Raw genomic sequence first — 26,216 nt, forward strand, 5'->3', positions numbered from 1 at the left:
TAAGAGAAAGAGGAATCAAGGAGAGGCACATGCTACTGAGCAAAAAGCCTCCGCCTCTGGAACTGTGAAGAGACCTTACAAGGCCGATAAAAAGAACTGTCCCGCCTATCTCAAAGCAAAGGAACATAGTGTTGTACTAGTTACCGAAGCATGCTTAGTAGCTGATAATGTATCATCATGGATTATTGACTCCGCTGCTACTAACCATATTCGTTGTTCCTTGAATGGTTTCAAGAAAACCAAAAGCTTAGAGGAAGGCGAGTTCTGTTTCAAATGGGGTGATGGGAGCCTGGTGTCTGCAAAGGTTGTGGGATCCGTGACGCTGTCTTTTGAAGACCGCACTTTAAACTTGAATAATGTTTATTTTGTTCCTACCTTTGGGAAGAACTTAATATCCGTTGCTCGTCTTCGTGAGCAAGATCATTGTTTGAAGTTCGTTAAGAATGGAATTCGTATTTCGTTTCCTGATAATTCTTTTGTCACTGATGCATGTATGAAGAATGGTCTTTTTTACATCTATCCCACTCAACCTTCTCTTTTAGACACCGAAATAGATAACGATCTAATTAGGGAGCCAAAGAGGATCAAACTTTCTGAATCCTCCGATCTAACAAAATCAACATACCTCTGGCACTTAAGACTTGGTCATATCAGTCTAGATAGGATTAAGAGACTTGTGAGGGATGGTCCACTCCAAGCCTCTGCAATAGGTTCACTACCTACTTGTGAATCCTGTATAGAAGGAAAAATGACTAAGCGACCTTTCTCCGATAAGGGTCGAAGAGCCACTGAGTTGCTGGAACTAATACATTCTGATGTATGTGGTCCGCTCAACCAACAGGCACGTGGAGGATATGAATACTTCGTTACCTTCACTGATGATTACTCAAGATATGGGTTTGTCTATTTGCTCAAACACAAATCCAAGACCTTTAACGTATTTAAGGTCTTTAGGGCTTTAGTGGGAAAGCAAACTGGCAAAGTGATCAAAACCCTTCGATCCGATCGAGGTGGTGAGTATATATCTGGAGAGTTCGATGACTTTCTTAAAGAAGAAGGTATCGCTTCTCAGCTTACCGCTCCTGGCACACCTCAACAAAACGGAGTGTCAGAGAGAAGGAACCGAACTCTAATGGAGATGGTTAGATCAATGATGAGTTACTCATCACTCCCTCCTTCCTTTTGGGGATATGCCCTCGAAACAGCCGCTTATATTCTGAACCAAGTTCCGTCCAAGACGGTTCCTGGTACTCCTTATGAAAGATGGACTGGCCGTAAAGTAAATCTTGGCCGCATCCGAATTTGGGGTTGCCATGCACACGTGCTGAGGCAAAAGACTAGCAAGTTGGCTAGTAGGTCAGAATTGTGCCTGTTTGTGGGATATCCAAAGGAAACCAAAGGTTTTACATTCTATAGTCCCGAGGACGATAAGACTTTCGTTAGCACGAATGCTCGTTTCCTTGAGGAGGACTTTGTGAAAGATGCAAAACCTAGAAGCAAAATTGTGCTTGAAGAAAAGTTGGGTGAGGAAGCTTCTACCTCATCTGTAAGAACTGTTCTTACCCCAACTGAAACACAACCTAACTCATCAGAATCTCGTCAAGTAGTACTTAGACGTAGTGGGAGGGCTACTCAAAAGCCTGACAGGTACATGTCTTATGGAGACTCTCTTGTAGCCGTCTCCGACATGGATGACCCTGTTTCCTATAGCCAAGCGATGGCTTGTTCTGAATCAAACCTTTGGCTTGACGCCATGAAAGTTGAAATGCACTCGATGTATGTCAACAATGTCTGGAAACTTGTAGACCTTCCTGAAGGGATTAAACCCGTAGGGTGTAAGTGGATATACAAGAAGAAAAGGGGTCCTGATGGGAACGTCGAGACGTTCAAAGCACGACTTGTGGCAAAGGGTTATACCCAACAAGAAGGGATTGACTATGAAGAAACCTTCTCGCCAGTCGCGATGCTTAAATCCATCCGCATGCTCCTATCCATAGCTGCAGCTCTCGACTATGAGATCTGGCAAATGGATGTCAAGACAGCCTTTCTGAATGGCAATCTTGACGAGCGCATTTACATGGCTCAACCAGACGGTTTCGTGGATAAAGGTCAAGAGACCAAGGTTTGTGAGTTGCTTAAATCCATTTATGGACTAAAGCAAGCATCTAGGTCATGGAATATTAGATTCGATGAAACTGTAAAGAGCTTCGGCTTTGAACAGTCAATAGATGAGCCTTGTGTTTACAAGTTAATACACGAAGGTAAAGTTGTGTTTCTGGTACTATATGTCGATGATATACTACTCATTGGTAATGACGTGGGTAAGTTATCTGAGGTTAAGGTCTGGCTGGCAAAGCAATTCGATATGAAGGATCTAGGAGAAGCCGCGTACATTCTGGGGATCCAAATCTTTCGAGATAGGAAAAACCGGACCCTGTCGCTCTCTCAAGCATCTTATATTGATAAGGTAATGGATCGCTTCTCGATGCAAGACTCCAAGAAGGGCCAAACACCGTTTAGGCATGGAGTTTCACTCTCTAAGGACCAGTCTCCCAAGACTGCACAAGAGATTGAAGACATGAGGAAGATTCCTTACGCCTCTGCCATAGGAAGCCTCATGTATGCTATGCTTTGCACTAGACCTGATATATGTTTCGCCGTTGGCGTAGTTAGCCGTTTCTAGTCCAACCCTGGACCAGAGCACTGGATTTCTGTTAAGCATGTTCTTAAGTATCTTCGAAGAACTAGGAACTTGATGCTTACATACTCAGGTACTGACCTGACTATGACGGGATATACCGACTCCGATTTTCAAGCGGATAAGGATTCCAGGAAATCCACTTTGGGATCTGTGTTCATCCTTAATGGTGGAGCTGTTGTGTGGAGGAGTGTTAAGCAATCTTGCATTGCCGACTCCACAATGGAAGCAGAATATGTGGCTGCTTGTGAAGCATCCAAAGAGGCTGTATGGCTTAGAAAATTCCTTAAGTATTTGGAAGTTGTTCCAAACGTCGACGAGCCCATAACCCTTTATTGTGATAATAGTGGGCCTGTCGCCAACTCAAAGGAACCTAGAAGCCATAAGCAATCTAAGCATATTGAGAGGAAATACCATTTGATTCGAGAGATCGCGCAACGCGGAGACGTGGAGGTGAAGTAGATCTCTGGCAGATCCATTCACCAAGGCCCTAGCGAACATGGTCTTCGACCAACATCGAGAGGGATTAGGCATATAGGACTACTCACATCTTCTTTGAGTCAAGTGGGAGTTTGTTGTCAATGGTGCCCACAAGAAGAGTAGTAGTGTCTATTTATGTACATTTGATGTCATATAGTCTTACGAAGACTCTTGCTTGTAATTGCTTATTCATTAATAATAAAGTTCAAACGTTCATTCATTCTTTCTTTGTTTGAAGCTTTATGCTAAAACCTTAGTCTTTTAGTCCATAAACAAACTTAACAACTTACGAAGAGACAAATGTAGATTTGCATGAACAAACTCTTCGTAGTTTGCTTAAAACGATATATTCGCAATCTTAGGGTCAAAGGACTATTGACCTCAGTATGATTGTTAGAAGAATCTATGATGTTTGGTTATGAGGCATTGAGAGTTGGAGACTCTATAGTTCTTCTAGGTATCTTCCGAAGGTACTGAATTGACCAGTGTACTTCTAGAGACAAGATAAGAACAAACCATTTAACCTCTTATGTCTCGAAGTCACTATGTATGAATTGCATCATGCTTACCTTAATCCTGAAATGAGACATGTCATTTCACACCTTAGTATTCTCATTTGAGAAAGTCAAAGTTCGGACTCACTATGTTATTCCCAACAGGGCCTATTGGTGAAGTACTAAGTTGTGAGAATGTCATGAGTAACTTTGTGAAGTTCTCATAGATATGGAATTCATGTACAAGATTGGTGAAATGCAATGTATGTCACCTCATGCTTTGTTCCTTGGAGTGTGAATAAATGAACTGGCCAGTGTCCAAATTGAGTCCTGACTCTTTTGGATGAAACAATGTGACTTGTTAGCTCCTCGTCAATACATTGTTTCTAACTTATTCACAAGCGACAAAGGAGTTGAGGAAATAACAGCTAGAAGGGTAAAATGGTAATTTAGTAAATCCCGACTAGCTGATGACATTCATGAAGGGTAAATATAGATAATATTCAGTGGATCCGCTCATCATAATTAGGTGAATTCTTTAGTAGAAAATAAATTCATTTGAACCGAGAGATTTTCAGTGTCAACTCTTTAGTGGAGTCAGTTGGCATTAAGCTAAACTTGGAAAAGGTTTGTGAACTTTTGAGTCCAAATGTTTAGCTCAAGCTTTGTTCATTTGGGTCCATGAGGTCACTGTCACGAATCACATCGATAGGAATAGTTAAACTGGAAGCTAAGTCAAAACAAGAACGAAAATTATCAAAAGGGTATTTTTGTCTTTTGAGACATAGGATGAAATGAATGTCAATAAATTTTTTGACATGGTCATTTGATGACAAGTAACACTCGGCCATAATATGATTAATTGGGCCTTGTGGATTAATTTCATTTCATAAGAATTTTATTGAAAATTCTTAATGGGCCTTTTTCATGTTGTCATGAACAAAATGGAAAAGCTTCTAGAAGCCCCTTCTAGAAGGTGATAGGCGCCCATAATACCCATAGGAAGAGAGAATATTTTGTGCATAAATGTATCAAGATACTTGCCAAAAGAAAAAGAGGAAACAAATTTCCCCTAAGAGGAAACATGGTGGGCGCCCAAATATGGTCAAGAGAGAAGCAAACAAAAGAGGAAACAAATCCAAGGACTTACTTGTTTTGTCTTGGACGTGCACCTCTTTGAAGGAAAAGGGAAATTGGCTCATGAATATGTGATATTCTATAGAAGAGGAAACTACTTTATTGAAGGTGAGACCTCTCCTATAAATAGGGGCCTCATTCCACACTTTTCATTCATCCAAAGTTTTAGAGATTGAGAGCTTCTCTCTCTAGACTTGGCCGCCCCTCTCCTCTCTCTCTCTATTCAATTTCGTTTTTATTGTTTTGGCACCTAGGTCCTCACTCGACCTAGTGTTTAGCTCTGCGACTTCAAGACTCGTTCTTAAGTCGTAGTGTTTAAAAGTGCCCACTCACTAATTCCTTTATTTCGAGTGATTTAGTGATAGAAACTTTCGTGGTTGCTCGAGGTGCCGAAGAAAGAAAGAGAGACGTGCTGCGAGGGGAGACGAGCGTTGCAACTTTCTAAGAGCTTCTCAATGATCAAGCTTCAAGAAAGGTTAGTAAACTTCTTAGCTCATATTAGTTTTTTAATTACATGTACTTGCACTTTGTCTAGGTTAGTAAAAAACTGTTTTTACTTGTAAAAGAAAATTTTTAAAATTCCGCCGCTTACCGAAGCGTTAATTATTTTCTTAAACCCTAGATCGATTCCAACACTAGGGGGGTATGAGTCGAAATCCTACTCCCACAAAGAGAAAAAATGGAGAAAAACTCCGAAAATTCGGATTTCCCCCGCGCGAAGCGAACCAGCCGCGCGCCGCGCCGTCCAGGGCGCGCGCCGCGCGGCTACGCCAAAAAAAAAAAAAAAAAAAAAGAAGATGAAAAAAGGAAAATTTTCCTTGGGCGACGGGACTTGGAAAATATTTTACTCAAACACCCAACTGAAAAGACAAAAAGTTCATCGCTGGGAACCTCCCGAGCGACGAACTTGGGGGGCTAATGTTGTCGGTCGTTTTCGGAAAAACCGAGACACCCAGAAGACGCGTCGCTCAAAGGGCCGATGGTCAGGCCGGAGGTCCTGAAGAGCGACGAGCCTTCGAGCCCTTGCCCCAAACTCTTGACTCCTTGAGTCGAGCCTAGCCCCTCTAGTCGAGACTTGAGTCGGCTCCTCGAGTCGAGCCTCGCCCCTCGAGTTGAGACTGATTCAGTCTCCTCGAGTCGAGCCTTGAGTCAGTCTCCTCGAGTCGAGCCTTGAGTCAGTCTCCTCGAGTCGAGCCTCGCTCCTCGAGTCGAGCCTTGACTCGAATCCTATCCGTCGAACAAACATTTGTGTCATAAACCCGAAATACCAAGCTCACAATAGCTCAACAGGCCCGGAAGGACGACGGTCGCGAAAAGCTCACGAAGGGACAGCCCGGCGCGCGCCACGCTAGCTCCACCGCGCGCCGCGCGTGGTGCGCCGCTGCCCCTTTGTGCGCCTCCTCTTGGAAAGGTGCGCGCCCCGAGTCCCACATTGGCGACGAAGGACCCCCTTAGGGTCCCCGAACACCTATATAAACCCCCTCTCACTGAGGGGGAAGCGATCCCTTCATCTCCTATCGATACGCTCGATTTCTCACTCTCCTCTGCTTCTTTTGATGCCATATCTGGCCTGAAGCATTCTCGCAAGTCTCTCTCGTTCTCAAAGGTTCCGAAGCACTCACGGGGATCACTTGGTCCGGCCTTGGATCGAACCGCCCGAGGTATTCAATAGTTGTTCATTTTCGTGCGACAACAACACGTAATCTAACAATCTTAATTTGGCCGAGATTTGAAATTGGGATTTAAGATTATGTAACTGTGATATTTGAAAAGCGAGAAGGGAAATTACATGTTTTTTTTAAGTTTTCAAAAACTTTGATTTTATCTTTTTAATGGTAATATTTTGTCACGACCAGTGAGCGTCAGCTCGCCCACGAGCCGCGACCAACCAACTCATAATCAATCTCAACTTATAACCTAAATCGTTATGAGGTATGATTTACGATCAAGGATTTACCAAGGTTAGATGAATGGGCTTATCCCGGCTTGTGAGACCCAATTAGCCCATAGGTCGACGAATATGTGCCCGGCCTCGGTCTTCTACTTCTTTTACTTCCTCACTGCATTAGAGCTCTTCTCTTATCTACATTACCAAAGGTCATAAAACTATGAGTCGAATGACTCGGTAAGCGGGAATCTATTTAATATATATAATAGCTAATGGCATGTGACATGCAGACAACCATACAAGGGTGCTTAACTACGCAATAAATGAACTAAAGATCTAAATCAAGTTCTAGAGCATGACTGACACATGACCACAATATACCTACTCACTTGCCACCTCGCAAGGCCATACAACATCCCCTGCTACAATCTTCAGAACGACAAGGCCTCAGACCTCGAGCAGCAGCCTTACAGCGGCTTAGGTGTTTTAAGACTATCAAAGATCCACTAGTGGTACCATCTTCAACTGGACTTTGGTGTAAATAAACCACATTTGCACAAAAAAATGGGTTCGCTCTGGGCGGCTTCCCATTGCTGAATGGGTTCGCTCTAGGTGGCTTTCCATTATGATCGGGTTTGCTCTATGCGGCTTCCCGTTCTGAGTACTCAACCATCCGGGCCGCCTTGGCCCACCAACTCAAGTCATTGACTCGTGGGTACCACCGACGGCGATTTCATTCATAAGGATAAAAATTACGGAATAATTGGAATGAAAAAAAAAAATTTTGACAAATGTAACAGTAGATTTGCGTCTAATTTGCTTTGCTGGCTGCAAACACATAGATGTTATTAGAGACTCCAACGGCCCAAGTTGGAGATCTGAAGAAGAGTGCACGGAGAAAACAAAAACACAAGCAAACACTAAAATGGATATTTTTAATGATTCGTGTTGTCGGTCCGTCTCGGATCGACAGGGACTAAGGCATCACTTAGATCCACGCGACCGGTGCAAGGCCCGCACAGCGGCTCCCGGCCGGCCGGGTGCCGTCCGGCCAGCTCCCGGCCGGCGGCCGCCCGGCGTATGACCGGCCCAAGGCCGGCGCTGGCCAAGGCCGGCTCTCCAAGGCCGGCACTGGCCAAGGCCGGCGCTCCAAGGCCGGCCCTCCACGGCCGGCGCTCCAAGGCCGGCCTTCCACGGCCGGCGCTCCAAGACCGGCCTTCCACGGCCGGCGCTCCAAGACCGGCCCTCCACGGCCGGCGCTCCAAGGCCGGCCTTCCACGGCCGGCGCTCCAAGGCCGGCCCTCCACGGCCGGCGCTCCAAGGCCGGCCCTCCACGGCCGGCGCTCCAAGGCCGGCCCTCCACGGCCGGCGCTCCAAGACCGGCCTTCCACGGCCGGCGCTCCAAGACCGGCCCTCCACGGTCGGCGCTCCAAGGCCGGCCTTCCACGGCCGGCGCTCCAAGACCGGCCTTCCACGGCCGGCGCTCCAAGACCGGCCCTCCACGGCCGGCGCTCCAAGGCCGGCCTTCCACGGCCGGCGCTCCAAGACCGGCCTTCCACGGCCGGCGCTCCAAGGCCGGCCCTCCACGGCCGGCGCTCCAAGGCCGGCCTTCCACGGCCGGCGCTCCAAGGCCGGCCTTCCAAGGCCGGCCCTCGGCCAAGGGGTTCCTCAAACACCTCTTGGCCGCCTATAAATATGAGGGCCTCTCCCTCGACCCAGGTAATCCATTCTTGAGTACTGAAACGCTGTCGAACTCGTACCTCGCTTGTTTCTCTCAAGTCTCGGCCTCTAAACACCCCTAAAACCTCTATACTCCACCTCAATCCCACTAATGTTGAGGGAATGCGTCGTCAAGGTCGAGAGATGCCCCTCCTTCTAGCGCCAAAATGTTGTCGCAGTTTTTCGGACAACTATTTAGGAGCCAAAGACGGTAGACCCAAGGCCGGACCAAGTGGTCTCGTCTTGACTCGAGCGTGTCGGACTTGGTGTCCCAAGTCGTCCCTTAGCTGTGGGTGAAGCGGGGCTTCCCAGCTCATCGCGGCGTAAGCGCAGGATCCGGTCGGGCGTTGTGTTGAGCGGGACGAAGGATCGCTTCGGGGTCGGAGAAGGGTGGTCGTTAGGGACTTGACCCTTCCGGCGCCTTTTCCTTCGTGACTCGGGACCACCGGCCGGCATCACAAGCGTGGTTGCGCGCTCTTGGTCGAGTGCTCGATCAACGTTGGGTGGTTGCTGCCCCAAGATGATCGCGGTCTCGCGTCGGGCGTTGAGCTTTTCTCTCAAGTCGAACTCGGGATCCTCTCTTTGAGAGTTGAGGCGGTCTCTCAAGTCTCCGGAGGCCGTCCCTATCACCCTTGTTAAGGGCGCATCATTCAGGCGACGCCTTTGGCGGAGGCCGAGACCATCGACGTTGTCACCTTCACAAGGGTTTTGGACGCAGATGGTGAGCTTGGAGCGTCCCTTTCGGGACCCCGAGGTCGAGCGTCCTCGGGCGTTGTGCGAGCTTTGATGCCTTGACGTGGTCGCCCGAGGGTGTCCCCTCGAGGGCGCGTGTGCGTGCTCACCAGAAAGTTGACGTTTTGACGCGGCCGCCCGAGGGTGTCCCCTTGGAGGCGTGCGCGCGTGTCCACTTTCGTGAATAGCGTGGTCGAGGTTGGTCTCATGGTTGATGTCATCGACATTGTTGGAGTCGAGGAGATCGGTGATGAGCGCGCCGGTGACGCCGGGGCGGTCTAGGAGCTCGGCGAGCCTTCGAGCCGTGTCCTCTCGGACTGCGGCCTCGGGGTCATTTGCCAGGTCTCGGGGCTGGCTCTCGTTATCACGAGGTTGCCCTTCGAGACGGCGCACGGAGCTTTGGAGGTCGCGCCTCGAGCTAGTCGCTCGGGCGCCCACGGAGGTGGCGGGGCTACGACTCATCTCTCGAGAGTCGTAGAAGTGAGAAGTAGACCGGTAGAGGGGATGTGTTGCCAAGGTCGAGAGATCCCCTCCTTCTAGCGCCAAAATGTTGTCGCAGTTTTTCGGACAACTATTTAGGAGCCAAAGACGGTAGACCCAAGGCCGGACCAAGTGGTCTCGTCTTGACTCGAGCGTGTCGGACTTGGTGTCCCAAGTCGTCCCTTAGCTGTGGGTGAAGCGGGGCTTCCCAGCTCATCGCGGCGTAAGCGCAGGATCCGGTCGGGCGTTGTGTTGAGCGGGACGAAGGATCGCTTCGGGGTCGGAGAAGGGTGGTCGTTAGGGACTTGACCCTTCCGGCGCCTTTTCCTTCGTGACTCGGGACCACCGGCCGGCATCACAAGCGTGGTTGCGCGCTCTTGGTCGAGTGCTCGATCAACGTTGGGTGGTTGCTGCCCCAAGATGATCGCGGTCTCGCGTCGGGCGTTGAGCTTTTCTCTCAAGTCGAACTCGGGACCTTGACGAAGCCAACCAACCACTCCTCTTGCAGGCTTTACATGAGTCCTCGAGTTGAGTCCCAAGTCCACAAGTCAACTGACTATTCCTCGTGCAGGCTCTACATGAGCCCTCGAGTTGAGTCTTGAGTTCGCGCTCGCCGCCCAGCTCGTCGGCCGAAAGGCAACGAGTTACAAATGGGTTCAAGGTCTGCGTCCGCAGGGCGTATCTGGTCTAGCCAGCGTCCACGGGAAACCTCGCCACACAAATGTGGCATCGCGCTCGCCGCCCAGCTCGTCGGCCGAAAGGCAACGAGTTACAAATGGGTTCAAGGTCTGCGTCCGCAGGGCGTATCTGGTCTAGTCAGCGTCCACGGGAAACCTCGCCACACAAATGTGGCATCGCGCTCGCCGCCCAGCTCGTCGGCCGAAAGGCAACGAGTTACAAATGGGTTCAAGGCTTGCGTCCGCCAGGGCGTATCTGGTCAAGCCAGCGTCCACGGGAAACCTCGCCACACAAATGTGGCATCGCGCTCGCCGCCCAGCTCGTCGGCCGAAAGGCAACGAGTTACAAATGGGTTCAAGACTTGCGTCCGCCAGGGCGTATCTGGTCAAGCCAGCGTCCACGGGAAACCTCGCCACACAAATGTGGCATCGCGCTCGCCGCCCAGCTCGTCGGCCGACAGGCAACGAGTTACAAATGGGTTCAAGGCTTGCGTCCGCCAGGGCGTATCTGGTCAAGCCAGCGTCCACGGGAAACCTTGCCACACAAATGTGGCATCGCGCTCGCCGCCCAGCTCGTCGGCCGACAGGCAACGAGTTACAAATGGGTTCGAGGTCTGCGTCCAAAAAAAAGACGCGCAAATCGATTATGCCTTCGCTGGCGAGTCGAGAAAAGTAAGACGCGCACAACACAACGAAGACGTGCAAATCGATTATGCCTTCGTTGGTAAATCGAGAAAAGTAAGACGCGCACAAAACAAAAAAGACGTGCAAATCGATTATGCCTTCGTTGGCAAATCGAGAAAAGTAAGACGCGCACAAAACAAAAAAGACGTGCAAATCGATTATGCCTTCGTTGGCAAATCGAGAAAAGTAAGACGCGCACAAAACAAAAAAGACGCGCAAATCGATTATGCCTTTGTTGGCAGGTCGAGAAAACAAGACGCGCACAAACCAACAAAGACGTGCAAATCGATTATGCCTTCGTTGGCAAGTCGAGAAAATAAGACGCGCACAACGCAATAAAGCCGTGCTAATCGATCACGCCCTCATTGGTAGATCGAGAAAATGAGACACGCGCGATCAACCCAAAACAAAAAAGTCGTCCCTCGCGACGCGCGAAGGCCATTCCTCATGACGCAAACCCGAGAGCATTCATCCCGCATCCGTATAAAGAGTAGATTTTGAGTTTCCACTCGATCTACGCTCGACCGGAAACTCGGGGGGCTAATGTTGTTGGTCCGTCTCGGATCGACAGGGACTAAGGCATCACTTAGATCCACGCGACCGGTGCAAGGCCCGCACAGCGGCTCCCGGCCGGCCGGGTGCCGTCCGGCCAGCTCCCGGCCGGCGGCCGCCCGGCGTATGACCGGCCCAAGGCCGGCTCTCCAAGGCCGGCACTGGCCAAGGCCGGCGCTCCAAGGCCGGCCCTCCACGGCCGGCGCTCCAAGGCCGGCCTTCCACGGCCGGCGCTCCAAGACCGGCCCTCCACGGCCGGCGCTCCAAGACCGGCCGGCCTTCCACGGCCGGCGCTCCAAGGCCGGCCTTCCACGGCCGGCGCTCCAAGGCCGGCCCTCCACGGCCGGCGCTCCAAGGCCGGCCCTCCACGGCCGGCGCTCCAAGACCGGCCCTCCACGGCCGGCGCTCCAAGACCGGCCTTCCACGGCCGGCGCTCCAAGGCCGGCCCTCCACGGTCGGCGCTCCAAGGCCGGCCTTCCACGGCCGGCGCTCCAAGACCGGCCTTCCACGGCCGGCGCTCCAAGGCCGGCCCTCCACGGCCGGCGCTCCAAGGCCGGCCTTCCACGGCCGGCGCTCCAAGGCCGGCCCTCCAAGGCCGGCGCTCCAAGGCCGGCCCTCGGCCAAGGGGTTCCTCAAACACCTCTTGGCCGCCTATAAATATGAGGGTCTCTCCCTCGACCCAGGTAATCCATTCTTGAGTACTGAAACGCTGTCGAACTCGTACCTCGCTCGTTTCTCTCAAGTCTCGGCCTCTAAACACCCCTAAAACCTCTATACTCCACCTCAATCCCACTAATGTTGAGCGTCGGAGAGGTAAACAGGGGCACCCCCCCTGTTTCCCCTTTGTAGTTCACAATCTCTTTCTTGCTTTTCAGGTATCGAGACAAGGTGAGCTTCACCCACAGCTAAGGGACGACTTGGGACACCAAGTCCGACACGCTCGAGTCAAGACGAGACCACTTGGTCCGGCCTTGGGTCTACCGTCTTTGGCTCCTAAATAGTTGTCCGAAAAACTGCGACAACAATTCGTTTCAATTAGAGAAAGAATAGGGCTCAGCCTCTCCAGATGGTTGGCCCTTGCATTGACTGGTGGTCGGAATTCCCGCCAGAAATCCGACCAAATTCATTCCAATATCTATTCCAAGTTTACTCTCACGGCCGGTAATTGAAAGAAAAAAAAAACCTATTTTTAGTATAAAAAATTATTGTTGTTATTATAATTGTTGGTTTTTTCGTGTGTTGATGCTTGATTATACTATTTTGTATTTCGAGTTTTTTTTTCTTTTTGGTTGGATGGTTGAACTCCTGAGAGACCAATTCTAGCTCCTATATAGTTCTAAGAAAACAATATTCTACTTTTTGTTACGATAAAAATCTGAGAACAGTTGTTTGAATTTGAAATCTGGAGGACTATTGTCATCTTTTTTTATCTTGGTGTAGAGCCTCTTTTAATAGGCGATCTGGACCAGAAATAGAGTTTCGATCACAAAACCTCTCGAATATAAACCAGAAAACTAGCAGGACAATAAATAATCATGGTGTATCAAACACCAATCATAGATTATCTTCAAAGTTATATTTTCTTGCTTGCGTGAGTCCTACGTATTGATGAATTGATGGTGAAAATAATAATATTTAAGGTGAACGAATATTAAAAATAATATTAAGCTGTACATAAACATATATATATATATATATATATATATGTATATATATATATATGTATATATATATATACTAGGCATGGTAGCACGTGTTACGCACGTGCAAAATATTCCAATTGTAATTCAACAGCTAAACCTGGAAAAAAAAAATGAAAATTTTAAGATTATAAGCATTACTTGAAAAAAAATTATATATACACGTATAAGATAATATATTTTAAGATTCATATAGGTTGGACCTTTTTGACGTGAAAGACCTTTTCATAGTTGCTTAAGGATGTGATGGTAGGGTCGGCGTTTAGCAGAGCATTTTCACATTGTTTAATGGCATTATGAAGATCCTTTAAGTGACCGTACTTTGGTTGTCTGATCAAACCTATTACACGAGCGAGACGAAAAGCCACTTAGTCAAAATCAAACTCGAAAATCTACGAAAAAAAAATTTAAATCAGTTGACTGTCTCACCATATTCGTCAATCAGTTGACTGTCTCAGTTCGTCAGCTCGTCTCACCATCAGTTCGTCAGCTCGTCTCACCATCATCACGTCAGCTCGTCTCACCATCAGCACGTCAGCTCATCTCACCATCAGTTCGTCAGCTCGTCTCACCATCATCACGTCAGCTCGTCTCACCATCAGCACGTCAGCTCGTCTCACCATCAGCACGTCATCTCGTCTCACCATCAGTTCGTCAGCTCGTCTCACCATCATCACGTCAGCTCGTCTCACCATCATCACGTCAGCTCGTCTCATCATCAATTCGTCAACTCATCTCACCATCAGTTCGTCAGCTCATCTCACCATCAACGACTATCCAAGTGACGAGCCTCTTCGAACTGTGCAATCCAAGCTCGATTTCTTCATCATACCAAATCAAGCTTGAGGGGGTGTAGAAAATCAGTTCGTCAGCTAGTCTCAGTTCGTCAGCTCGTCTCACCATCAGTTGGTCAGTTCGTCTCAGCATCAGTTCGTCAGCTCGTCTCACCATCATCACGTCAGCTCGTCTCATCATCAGTTCGTCAACGCATCTCACCATCAGTTCGTCAACGCATCTCACCATCAGTTCGTCAGCTCATCTCACCATCAGCTCATCAGCTCGTCTCACCATCATCACGTCAGCTCGTCTCATCATCAGTTCGTCAACTCATCTCACCATCAGCATGTCAGCTCGTCTCACCATCAGCACGTCAGATCGTCTCACCATCATCACGTCAGCTCGTCTCACCATCATCACGTTAGCTCGTCTCATCATATTTTTAGCATGTAAATGTACCCGGAACAAAAACGAATAATGGAAAGAAGCTAAGCTCGAGCACCTATTCATATTTACACAATCAACCGACTTTTTTTTTCTTTTTCTTCTTAGTATCCTATTGAGAGAGCTAATGATAATTGACAAACCTTTTCATAGTTGCTTAAGGATGTGATGGTAGGGTCGGCGTTTAGCATAGCATTTTCACATTGTTTAATGGCATTATGAAGATCCTTTAAGTGACCGCACTTTGGTTGTCTGATCAAACCTATTACACGAGTGAGACGAAAAGCCACTTAGTCAAAATCAAACTCGAAAATCTACGAAAAAAGAATTTAAATCAGTTGACTGTCTCACCATATTCGTCAATCAGTTGACTGTCTCAGTTCGTCAGCTCGTCTCACCATCATCACGTCAGCTCGTCTCACCATCATCACGTCAGCTCGTCTCACCATCAGCACGTCAGCTCGTCTCACCATCAGCACGTTAGCTCGTCTCACCATCAATTCTTCAGCTCGTCTCACCATCAATTCTTCAGCTCGGCTCACCATCAGTTCAGCAGCTCGTCTCAGCATCATCACGTCAGCTCGTCTCATCATCATCACGTCAGCTCGTCTCACCATCAGCACGTCAGCTCGTCTCACCATCATCACGTCAGCTCGTCTCACCATCATCACGTCAGCTCGTCTCACCATCATCACGTCAGCTCGTCTCATCATCAGTTCGTCAACTCATCTCACCATCAGTTCGTCAGCTCATCTCACCATCAACGACTATCCAAGTGACGAGCCTCTTCGAACTGTGGAATCCAAGCTCGATTTCTTCATCATACCAAATCAAGCTTGAAGGGGTGTAGAAAATCAGTTCGTCAGCTAGTCTCAGTTCGTCAGCTCGTCTCACCATCAGTTGGTCAGCTCGTCTCAGCATCAGTTCGTCAGCTCGTCTCACCATCATCACGTCAGCTCGTCTCATCATCAGTTCGTCAACGCATCTCACCATCAGTTCGTCAGCTCATCTCACCATCAGTTCGTCAGCTCGTCTCACCATCATCACGTCAGCTCGTCTCATCATCAGTTCGTCAACTCATCTCACCATCAGTTCGTCAGCTCGTCTCACCATCATCACGTCAGCTCGTCTCACCATCATCACGTCAGCTCGTCTCACCATCAGTTCGTCAACTCGTCTCAGTTCGTCAGCTCATCTCACCATCATCACGTCAGCTCGTCTCATCATCAGTTTGTCAACTCATCTCACCATCAGCATAATATTCAATTCTCAATCTGTTAGCTAGTTAAGATTAAAAATATGAATAAATGAAAACAAAAAACCTAGACTGAGAGCTAATTAAGTTTCCGTGAAACAATTAAGAGGAAATCTTAATTCGTTCATTGATTTAACACTGTCCTATATGGTTGTTGGTATCGTATCATTATTCAAAATATTAATTCATTTGTAAACTTCCTCTAGAGTTAAATTTAGAAATAACACAGTTCTTAAAATTTTATGCAACTATATATGCTACAAAAAAACATGTTTTTATGCCATACATATAAAATTTATTTCCAAATCTTACACAAAGCTAATTATAAAAATAAATAATTAGCTAAACTTAACGGGTTGAATTTTGAATAGAAAACCGGTCAAATTTAAGAACACAATCTCCTGAAGAAACCTTCTTCACATTTTGATCTCTCTATTTTGTCATAATTTGGATGTTTATTTCTCGCAACAACCTAAGTATATTAAAATCACCACAGCCTCAAAATAATAGCAGAAAAGCCATTAAACTTTCAATAGTTGGAGAGAAAAAAAAAAATTCAAAACATCAATTTCTTAGGTTGCCTTCACCGTATAATTCGACCTCTCCAAATCTCGATCCCGGGCCTCCGGTGCCACAATCCGTGGCAGCAGGCCCGCCTCCGATTTATGCGTCTTCACTGTGTCGACGATCGATACCTATGTGCGAATCGATCAGAGGCGTGTTCTCGGAGTTTGATCTCGAGACTCCAAAGGACAGAGGCTTCGCAGCGTGGAGTTTGAAATGCTTCCCATGAATCAAAGTGTGACAATGGAGTCGGAGCTGGTGTTTGGTTTCACCGTTGCTTCGGTAGAGAATATATATATCGAGAGACAGTGAAACATGAATCACAGAGCAGATGGTGTGGATGTTTTTTTTTATTTAGAGAGAAGTCAGCAACATAGATAGAATAAAGGTGAGAGACACTTCAACAGATAAAAAAAGGGTGACGCGGACGGTTAAATATTTTGTGCTTGACACGTACGTCAAAGTCTGATTAATATGCACTACACACGTGACTCATAGGATGTTTTTTATTTTTATTTAGAAAGAAGTCGGCAAAATAGATAGAATAAAGGAAAGAGATATACTTCAACAGATAAAAAAAGGTGACGAGGACAGTTAAATTTTGTGTGCTTGACACGTACGTCAAATTCGGTTTAATATGTTCTACACAGGTACTTTTTGTTATGCTAGAAGACAAAATGTAGAGGACCTGCTTATTATTATCTACACATATATGTAGAGGTAATAGATATATATGCATTGCATGAATAGAAATACATGTCTTTCTTGGTATAGAATGAAATATGAAATGTCAAGTACAAGACCATACGACGTACTTGTTGTATTATGCTCTAAAATAAATAGGAAGGCAGTATTGCAATGAAAGCGTGTGCTCTGACCGTACAAAACAAAAGAAAGAAGTTTGAGATTTCTTCAAAAACAAGATGTTGTGGTATTGGAATCGGGGCGACTAATTTCAAAGGCCAGTCATCATCGGCCTCATCATGTTGTTGATGCTCACCAGTGTCCATCTGAAAAACAATAAGCCACACGAACTAAATTTAGTAATAAAAAAGGCAAGAAAAACAGTACACCGCTACGCGTAGAAGACAAGGAGATTGTTGGCTCAGTCACAGTATCGGAATCGCATTTCTCGGGTCTATTCAGAAGCCAATCATCATCGTGCTCATCAGTGTCCATACTAGTAGGAGATTGTTGGCTTACACTAGTAGTAGCGTAATATTCAGGTTGAGGCTAATATTGACCTGAATTGCTTACAGCATGATCAAATGGTAAAAGATAATCATTGAGCCATCCTTGATCGTATGGCTCTTCAAGTTGATTTGCTCCTAGCGGTGGAAGTAGTAACGTCCTTTGCTCAACCATGCACACTAAAGCACAACTATATACGAGTATAAGATAAATATATATATATAATATATCAAGGAGATTATATATGTATGGACTCACATTAGTATTAGTAGACTCTTTCATTATTGTTGCTTTTTGGCGTTGATCCTCTTCAAGCGGTGGAGAGAGAAGCATCTATATTAGGTCAGCATCTCTTGTTGGACCGTGTTAAAATGGTAGGCCTCGTTCTTCCACTCTTTGTATTTGACAAGGCAAACTACCCACTGTTGAAACTTTAGGCACACAGAAATGGCAAGTATAATTATATGATGGATTAATTAATATTGCGAAACAAATAATAAGTAATTAATTAGAAGCACTCACGGTATAATCAACGAGATAGAAGCGAGTCTTGACGTTGTTTAAGCGCGTCTTTTCTAAGTCGTTGCCTTCGTATATACAAAAGTTCATCAACTCGTAGTATGCGATGAGAGTGTCGCCTTCGAAGATTCTAATTTTCTTAGACTTACGCCAATAGTCTTCCTTAGAATACACTTTGAGTTGTGCGTCCTTGGGCTCTGCGAAGTCGCAAGATATTGGAGTCATCTTCACAAAGTAATAACGCTCATTGTTGTGTAGTCAGAGATTACTCCTTGCAAGTTCGACAATCACCCTCTCCTTCGCCAGCAACGAGCTCACCTCGGGTTTTGGGTATAGAAAGTCAATATTATGTGAGTTGCTAGCTATCTATGGTTTACGAATCATCAACATGTGTGTGCTCTGTATCGCTCTCATACTCTAGTTACACGACAACGAGCGGTACTACTTTGTGAAGAGGACTCAACAATCTCGCGATCTCGCGGAGCCCAAGAACGCCCAGCACAAAGTGAACTCTAAAGAAGGCTATTGGCATAAGTCTAAGAGAAGTAGAATCTTCGAAGGCGACACTCTCATCGCATACTACGACTTGATGAACTTTTGTATATACGAAGGCAACGACTTGAAAATGATATGTCTAAACAGCGTCAAGAGGTATACCAATTCAAGCTTTGGCATCTCGGAAGGAGACAAATTGAGAAGAAACGCCTCAAGACCATTCCTTATCACACCGTTCTTGAAATCTCCATAATCCACATATCTGTCAAGATCTCCACCACAACAACCTTGAGTTTCATCCCTCCACCGTCAACACAGCATTGGAGTAAACACGGCATGTTCGTACATCTTCTAGTTTCAGTAGCGGTTCAAATCTACTTGCATTAACATAGAAAGATTCAATCAGTGTATAATCAGTGAAATGACAAGGCCGAACTTTTTCGATTGCGAAAGGAAGAAAATAGTAGAAGAGAGAGAGAAGTAGACGACATACTTTAGTTTATTACATCTATATGAAACATCACATATTCTTATTAGTTGGGCGTTTTTCTTCTTACATAAAAGTATGAAATAAATCATTAATCAGTTGCCAGTGAATAATCTGCATTTAAAAAATATCAAAGAATGTCTTCATTACTTCAACAATTTTATTTATACTAACCTCATTGGTACGTGTTGTTCTGTGAGTACCATTGCAAGTGCGCCAAACTGACGAGTGGAAAACTCGTCATTCATCTTTCCCCCCACAACTTCAGCCAATATTATTTTTCCCTATCGTCCAATCAAGAACCCACACACAACAATCAGAGAAATACAGTAACTAGTTACAATTCAGAATATATTTACAATTTTGAAACTATTTACAGGTTTAAGAATGTTTACAATTTTGAAATCATTTACATTTATAAAAAAATATTGCAATTCTGTTTAATATTTTAGGGAAGTTAAGATTGTATCTATAAATTCAAAGCTAAATATAATCAAAACTCGGTAATGAAATAGCAAAAACCAAATCTACTCTGGCCTTTGGTGTTTTTTTATCTTCCCTCTATTCATTATATGACACAATCAATCTTTTAGTTAAGAAAATTATACAAATTGGTGAAGAGTCTGAACTATTTGCAAACCATACAAGTGAATACACAAAGCAGATTCTCTAAAACCCTGTACGAACTAAGCATACACGTTAATAGAGACTGCTTACAATATATAATAGACGCCAGATATGTCATCTTTAAGGTGGCCGTGTAAAGTCCTGCAGATTTTTTTCCCATAAATTCCAGTGATTGGAAACAGACTCTCCGGCCTGAAAATGCAAATCAGAGAAAAAAATTGCAATCAATATTTCAATATCACGCAATCACGATTCAAATATGTGAAACTTTTTAAGCGCCTTGACTCGGCATCATCGCCTAAAATTAGTATAAGATATTGAAAAAGGCGTAACTTATGTTGGCGTCGCTGACGGATTTCACCGCCATCGCTCGCTCGAAAATCTGAAACGCTGCGAGCCTTGCTCAGCCGACCAGGCGCGAAGAATACGATTTCCGGTGAACTACCTCAATCGTTGTCGCCCCGATCTCCGGTCCAAATCCGGACACCAGTCTCCGGCCGACTTGGCCGTAGCGAGATGCTTGAGAGTCTGGATCGAGATTTTATAGGGAAGATGAACCGAGATTCTGAGATCGCTGTAAACCCTAAGGGCGTGCTGGTTCAATGTAATGGGCCTGGAATGGATTTGTGATTATTTTAAAATGGGCCCATTCTAAGTTGGGAGGTTAAAAAATAAAACCATAATAACAATTCCAATGGAATATTTTATTCAACCATTTTATTTTAAAAGATTATTCAATCAATTTAAACGAAAAGAAATTCAATAGAGGTACCAAAGAATCAAAATTCTATTCCATTCTAATTTTTTAAAAATCGCTAAACTACTCTGACTTCGAGCAAAAAAAAAAAAATACACTCTATGTCCAAATAATTATTCATTGTCGACATTGCACCCCATCAACCGGCGCCATAACTGCCATCGAACTCCATCACCGTACTGCCGAATTCTATCATCGTAATCGGCGACGTAGCCATCAAATTCTGCCACCACCGTAATATAATACAAACTACTGCTTATAAATGACTTGATCGAAAGAGTAAGTATCATGGAGAGATGTTTAATTGGGAGAACAGTATAGAAGAAGAGACAAAATCATAATAAGAATTAGAGAGAAAATCTCCCCTAAAAAAGTAAAATTAATTTTTTAAAAAAAATCAACCAACCTCATCTCATTTGACGTTGTGAAACTGTCAAAACCAAAACAAAACAACAAACAAATGATGTGCAACTCTGCTGACTTGAAGAAATATGTATTAAGTCGTGAAATAGGTTTGGAACATGATAAAAAAAATTAAAAGAACAAATAGAGCGGCATGAGAGCGACAAGAAAAATAACGAATTAGAAGCAAGACATGCAAAGACACCTGCCCAAAATTTAAAGAAGCAAGACATGAGACCAACATATAACATGTCGTCTAGTCTTTTCTGCAGGGGAATTACAAGTTCTTTTGAGTATTATTTATGAATCGGAGACGAGGCACGAAAATAATGCACATTAATTAACATTAGACATGTTATTATTGAGGTTGATATATTGTATAACATACTATGTATTATATACATAACTATAACATATTATGTATTATATACATATGAGTTATGTGTGTATATATATATATATATATATATATATATATTACTATTATATAATGTACAATGAATATTTTACTTTTATCCAAATTTTGGTTTTATTCAGTTAAAAATAAATTCAATAGCCAATATAGCTTTTATTGTAACTTTAATAAAATTATACATATTCAATTATAGGGGTAATTTTAGAAGAAAAAAAATAATTTAATTCCATTCTATTCCACTAATAGTCAAACATATTATTATATATTCAATTACTCATTCTAATATACTTGCCACATAACATAATCAAGTTTTCACTTTCATTCCATTCATGCTTTATTCCATTCTTATTTTTGATTTCTCATTTTCCTTACGTCACTGCAACCAAACATGCTCTAATATGCTCTAAGCTATAAAAGCAGGGGTCGGAGAGAAAATAATTTGAACTTGGCAGCGATAAATATATTAAGCGAAATTAATAAGGACAAAGTAGACAACGTACAACTCAAAACATTTGTTTATGATAATGAAAATGATATCAAGCTATCTTTGAAAAAAAAATATGAAAAATAGAAATTGAGGCTGTGACTATTTTCACGTTAGTATTGTGTACGATTTTAATAATATTTTGGGATATTGACACTAATAATACTATCTCAATGTCACTTACCAAATTTAGCTCAAAACCAAAAAATTGACAAAACTATTACTTTTGATAGGTAAGGGAAATTATTTTTTCCCCAATTACCCTCAACCCCCATATCTCATCTCTCACTTATCTCTTACGTTTTATTTTATCCAAGGATTTAAATGTCGCCGAATTTCCAGGAATTTCGCCTGAAAATTCCTTTTCGGTGGGTCAACGGCCGGCGACAAGCATTTATGTCGTTTCCCCATTTTGTGTCGTTGGAAATTCGGGGAAACGACATGCCGTTTCCATGTTAAACGACCGATTGATTTCGCTGAAGTTGTAATATAAAACCTGTACAAAATCCACGAATGTCGACGAATTTCCAGAGAAAAGAAAAAAAAAACGACTTCGGCAAGGCAGATTCAACGAAGAAGAAGGAGAACGTCGCCAGCGGCAAAGCAAAGAGGTCAACTCGAGTCCGACATTTCTAGCACCCCTCACATAGACCTGGCTTTGTGACTGTGTGGGCATGTATCACTTTTGAATTAGAAACTCATTTTAATGGTTTGGGATTATAAAAATCATTTTTTCTAGTTGACCAAAACATAGTGACAAACACTATTCTAGAAGAAGAAGACTAGATTTCAAGAAGAAGAAGACTAGATTTCGGCAGATGGTGTTGCAGAGTTGAGGCAAGTAGCAACTAGGTCAAAAATATGCTTTTATATCCACTTCAACACGTTTATTCTTCACCGTTGGATGTGGGCTAATCTGATGGCCACAATTACAATAGTGTAAAACGCATGACATAACTAAACACAAGTCATTCATTCCTGATGTGTTATTGGCATTGGGCTAATTTTTTTTTTAGTAAAAATAGGAGAGTTTATGGGAATTTCCAGCAACCTTTTAAAATAGTTATTGCTTTTTTTAAAACATTTCTCTTAAATACATGTATATATACATATATAGAGTAAAGGAATATATACATTTTGTCAAAAAAATAAATAAGTTAGACATATATATAATTAAACTTATAAAGATATAATATATACATTGCCATAAACTTTTAAAATAAATATCATACATATATTAAGTATCATATATTTTACAAATTTAAAATTGAAGATATATATAACATATTCTGCAACATTATTTCCGTTCGGCTTTCCGTCGGCACGTCGAATTTCCATGGAAATCGGCATTTGAAAACGGCATTTTACTTGCCCATTTCCACAATTTTTCCGTTGGAAATTCCATCGGCATGACGAATTTCCGTAAATCAGGAGGCTCGAAACGGCAACGAAATCGGCATTTTTTTCCTTGATTTTATCTTCTCCATCTGCAAACTTCTTTGACATTTTTTTTCAACTTCTTCTTCCTCTTGCGCTCAACTGGAGAATGACCGAGTGAAGCTTTTTGGGTCGTCGGAATCTTTATCTCTTGGGGTGCCGGAATCTTCTTGCTTGTCGACGGTAAGTTTCTTAAACCCATTTTGCAATAAACCAATCTAAAACCCATTTTGCAATCCGAAGTTGTTCATCAAAACTTCAAGATTCAAGTTTGTTTTATGCAAATCAAGGTCGTTCATAAAAACTTCAAGATCCAAGCTTCTTCTTCCTTCAAATCCAAGATCCAAAACTTCTTCAAACATATTTTGGTAAGTTCGTCCTATTTTTAACATATAAGAACATGTTTAATTGTTTTGATTCATGTTGAAATAGGTTCCATTGTGTTTGGGTGTGATTTGTTTGTCAAAAATGGCGTTTTTTGTTGATTTCTCGATTTTTTCAAAGTGTCGCGAACTGGATTCACTTTGTGACACAAGTGTCACAAACTGGATTCATCTTCCTCTCTTTCTCTCCATTTATTTCACTATCTCTTCTTCTTCCTCTCTCTCTTTCTCTTCGATCGGCGACCTAAGTCTCTCAAAAAAACGTGGAACCCATCCTCACCGTCTCTCCCTTCGGTCGACGACCCAGCTCTTGTCGGTGAAGGCGCACCCAACCCACGCGAACGCAACCCACGCACAACCCATTTTAGGTATGACTTTATTTCTCAAATTTTCAGTGTGTGCTTGTGTGTGTTCTCAGATTTTCGGTGTGTGTTTGTGTTTGTTCTCATATTTTCGGTGTGTGTTTGTGTGTGTTCACAGATTTTGAGTGTGTGTTTGTGTGTGCTCTCAGATTTTGGGTGTGTGTTTGTGTGTGTTATCAGTTTGCATGGATGGGTATGAAAAATAATTTGGGAATTTAGGTTTTTTTCATTGTGTGTTCTCAGATTTTGGGTGTGTTTTTGTGTGTGTTATCAGTTTGCATGGATGGGTATGAAAAATAATTTGGGAATTTAGGAATTTATGATGTGTGTTTCGAAAATTAATCCGAAATGGGTATGTATTTGGTTGAGTATTTTACATTTTTTTGAAGTATTTGTGTGAGAATTAGTTACATTTTTGAAGTATTTGTGTGAGAGAAATTGATCTGAAATTTATGCTAATGAGTTTCATTGAAGTATTTTATTGAATAAACCTAGAAAGAAGATTGATGAAATTTGGTCATGATGTTGTTGAAATTTGGTGACTTGATTTGTTTTAGGTTTAATCTGCTCTTTAATGACGAAGTCAAATCGACCAAGGCCGGTGAGGCCTCTGCAGTTGTTCGACGAAGCCCGAGGACAGCTTCAAAAAAGAAGAATGATGAACCCTCAAATAATTCCGATGATGACGCGTTCATTGTCGAACCTAAGATAAAAAAAAAGGTATGGAATACAAACTAAGAGACCCCTATGGGGCTTATTTATGATAGATGTGTTGGCTTGGTTTGTTTTGTGTTTGATACAGAGTAAAAACAAAGGCGAGACTTCAGGCGTTGCGGCGGCCTCGGAGAGTCCATCAGATCTCCTGAAAGGTAAGTGTCACAAACTCATTTGGATCCTAGTTCGTGACATATCGGTAACGAACTGATTGAGTTCGTGATCGATGTGTCACGGACTCACCCACTTCGTGACCAATGTGTCACAGACTCGCCCACTTCGTGACACATCAGTCACGGAGTGAATGAGTTCGTAACACATCGATCACGGAGTGGGCGAGTTCGTGACACATCGGTCACGAACTCAATCAGTTTGGGCCACATAGTTGATGTAATTGACTTTATGTAATTGTTTCACTAATCATATGTGTAGGAGAGGAAACGGTGTATACCCAATGCCAACATAGAAGGTTTCATGTTTAACTTCCACGGTGAATTGGACAATTTCCTCACTCTCTTACTCGGCCGCAACATCGAAACTCAAGCTGGCTTTGCTCAATCATATTTTGAGCAGTTTGTGGGGCAACCACGAATAGTCCGGTCATCGGCGATTATAAGCCACCTAGTGTTGAGGACCGAGAGCTTCGAGGGAGAAATCAAAGATGGGTTTCTAATTGAGATTGGAGGCCAAGTTTAAGAGTTTACGAAGAAAGACTTCCAAGAGATTATATTCCTCAAAGTCGTTGATGACTACGAGGAATTCAAATTCGCTAAAACTACACACACGTGGAAATGTCAACGTTGAGGCTACTTAAATTATGTTTGTATCACTATACGTATGTGATTATGATTGTATACATGTGTTTATGATTGTAGGTATGTGTTTATAACTGTATGTATGTGTGTTTGATTGTACGTATGTGTTTAGAACTTTATGTATGTGTTTAGACCTTTATATATTGTCTCGAAATCAATTGATTTGTTGCTTTATAAACAATTTTTAACAATAAACCCAACACCAATAAAGTTCAAAACATTCAAAACGGAATACATACCAAAAAACGAAGGAAGTTCTAAACATTCAAGGATAAACAAGAAAACATAAAACAAGATACGTGTCGAATTACAAACCAAACCAATGACCCATCTATGGAGCCCTCAATTTTGGTGGAATTGGGTCGCCACGTAGCTCTATTATGGACTACACCTCCACATTGGGAACATTTACGAAGCGGGGCATCATATTCTCCTAGAGAGGGAATCCTTCTCTTCTTAGGTCTACTCGCCAGACGACCTAAGAAGTTAGGCGGATTTATTTTGATCTGTTTGATTTCGTCGGGAAAATTTTATGACGATTCACTTCCTTGAGGATGAATAACCCTTGCACACGCCAATTTCCAATACTCGATCGTGTAGTACTATGCACAATAGCTCTCAACAGGAAGGTTGCGTAAGCGACAAGCTGCAATAGCATGGGCACATACAAATAGATCAGTTTGAAATTCTCGACATGAGTACGTCTTATCAATCAAGTTCACTGTCCATGGTGTTTCATCTGTGTTTAAAACCTGGAATTCGTATATTGCAAAAGGTCGGACCTAAAACATAAACAGAAAATAAGGTTATTAACATCGAAATACAACCAGTTCGTGACACATGTGTC

The 26,216-nt window shown here is 43.8% G+C and overlaps 2 long non-coding RNA genes across 9 annotated transcripts; both read right to left on the reverse strand.

Moving 5' to 3' along the window:
• Positions 1-13,278: 13,278 nt before the first annotated feature.
• LOC149397617 (uncharacterized) lies at positions 13,279-14,476 on the reverse strand. Of its 3 annotated transcripts, none has more exons than XR_016297211.1 (4): positions 14,142-14,476; positions 13,671-14,040; positions 13,445-13,581; positions 13,279-13,341 (listed from the first exon to the last, which is right to left on the reverse strand). It is a non-coding gene; the product is annotated as an uncharacterized LOC149397617 (long non-coding RNA). The 3 variants fall into 3 exon arrangements; XR_016297210.1 differs by having other exon boundaries at positions 13,671-14,062; XR_016297209.1 differs by having other exon boundaries at positions 13,671-14,476.
• A 2,520-nt stretch (positions 14,477-16,996) lies between these two features.
• LOC149397618 (uncharacterized) lies at positions 16,997-20,138 on the reverse strand. 6 transcript variants are annotated; one of them, XR_016297073.1, is made up of 7 exons: positions 19,934-20,138; positions 19,691-19,792; positions 19,148-19,257; positions 17,995-18,863; positions 17,731-17,903; positions 17,526-17,662; positions 16,997-17,291 (listed from the first exon to the last, which is right to left on the reverse strand). It is a non-coding gene; the product is annotated as an uncharacterized LOC149397618 (long non-coding RNA). The 6 variants fall into 6 exon arrangements; XR_016297072.1 differs by having other exon boundaries at positions 17,539-17,662; positions 17,995-18,860; positions 19,934-20,137; XR_016297069.1 differs by having other exon boundaries at positions 17,995-18,860; positions 19,934-20,137.
• Positions 20,139-26,216: the final 6,078 nt, after the last annotated feature.

The sequence above is a fragment of the Urtica dioica genome, chromosome 5 (assembly GCF_054948205.1).
Source record: "Urtica dioica subsp. dioica isolate 48M chromosome 5, U.dioica_male_clone48M_v1_H2, whole genome shotgun sequence".
NCBI classification, from domain to species: Eukaryota; Viridiplantae; Streptophyta; class Magnoliopsida; order Rosales; family Urticaceae; genus Urtica; species Urtica dioica.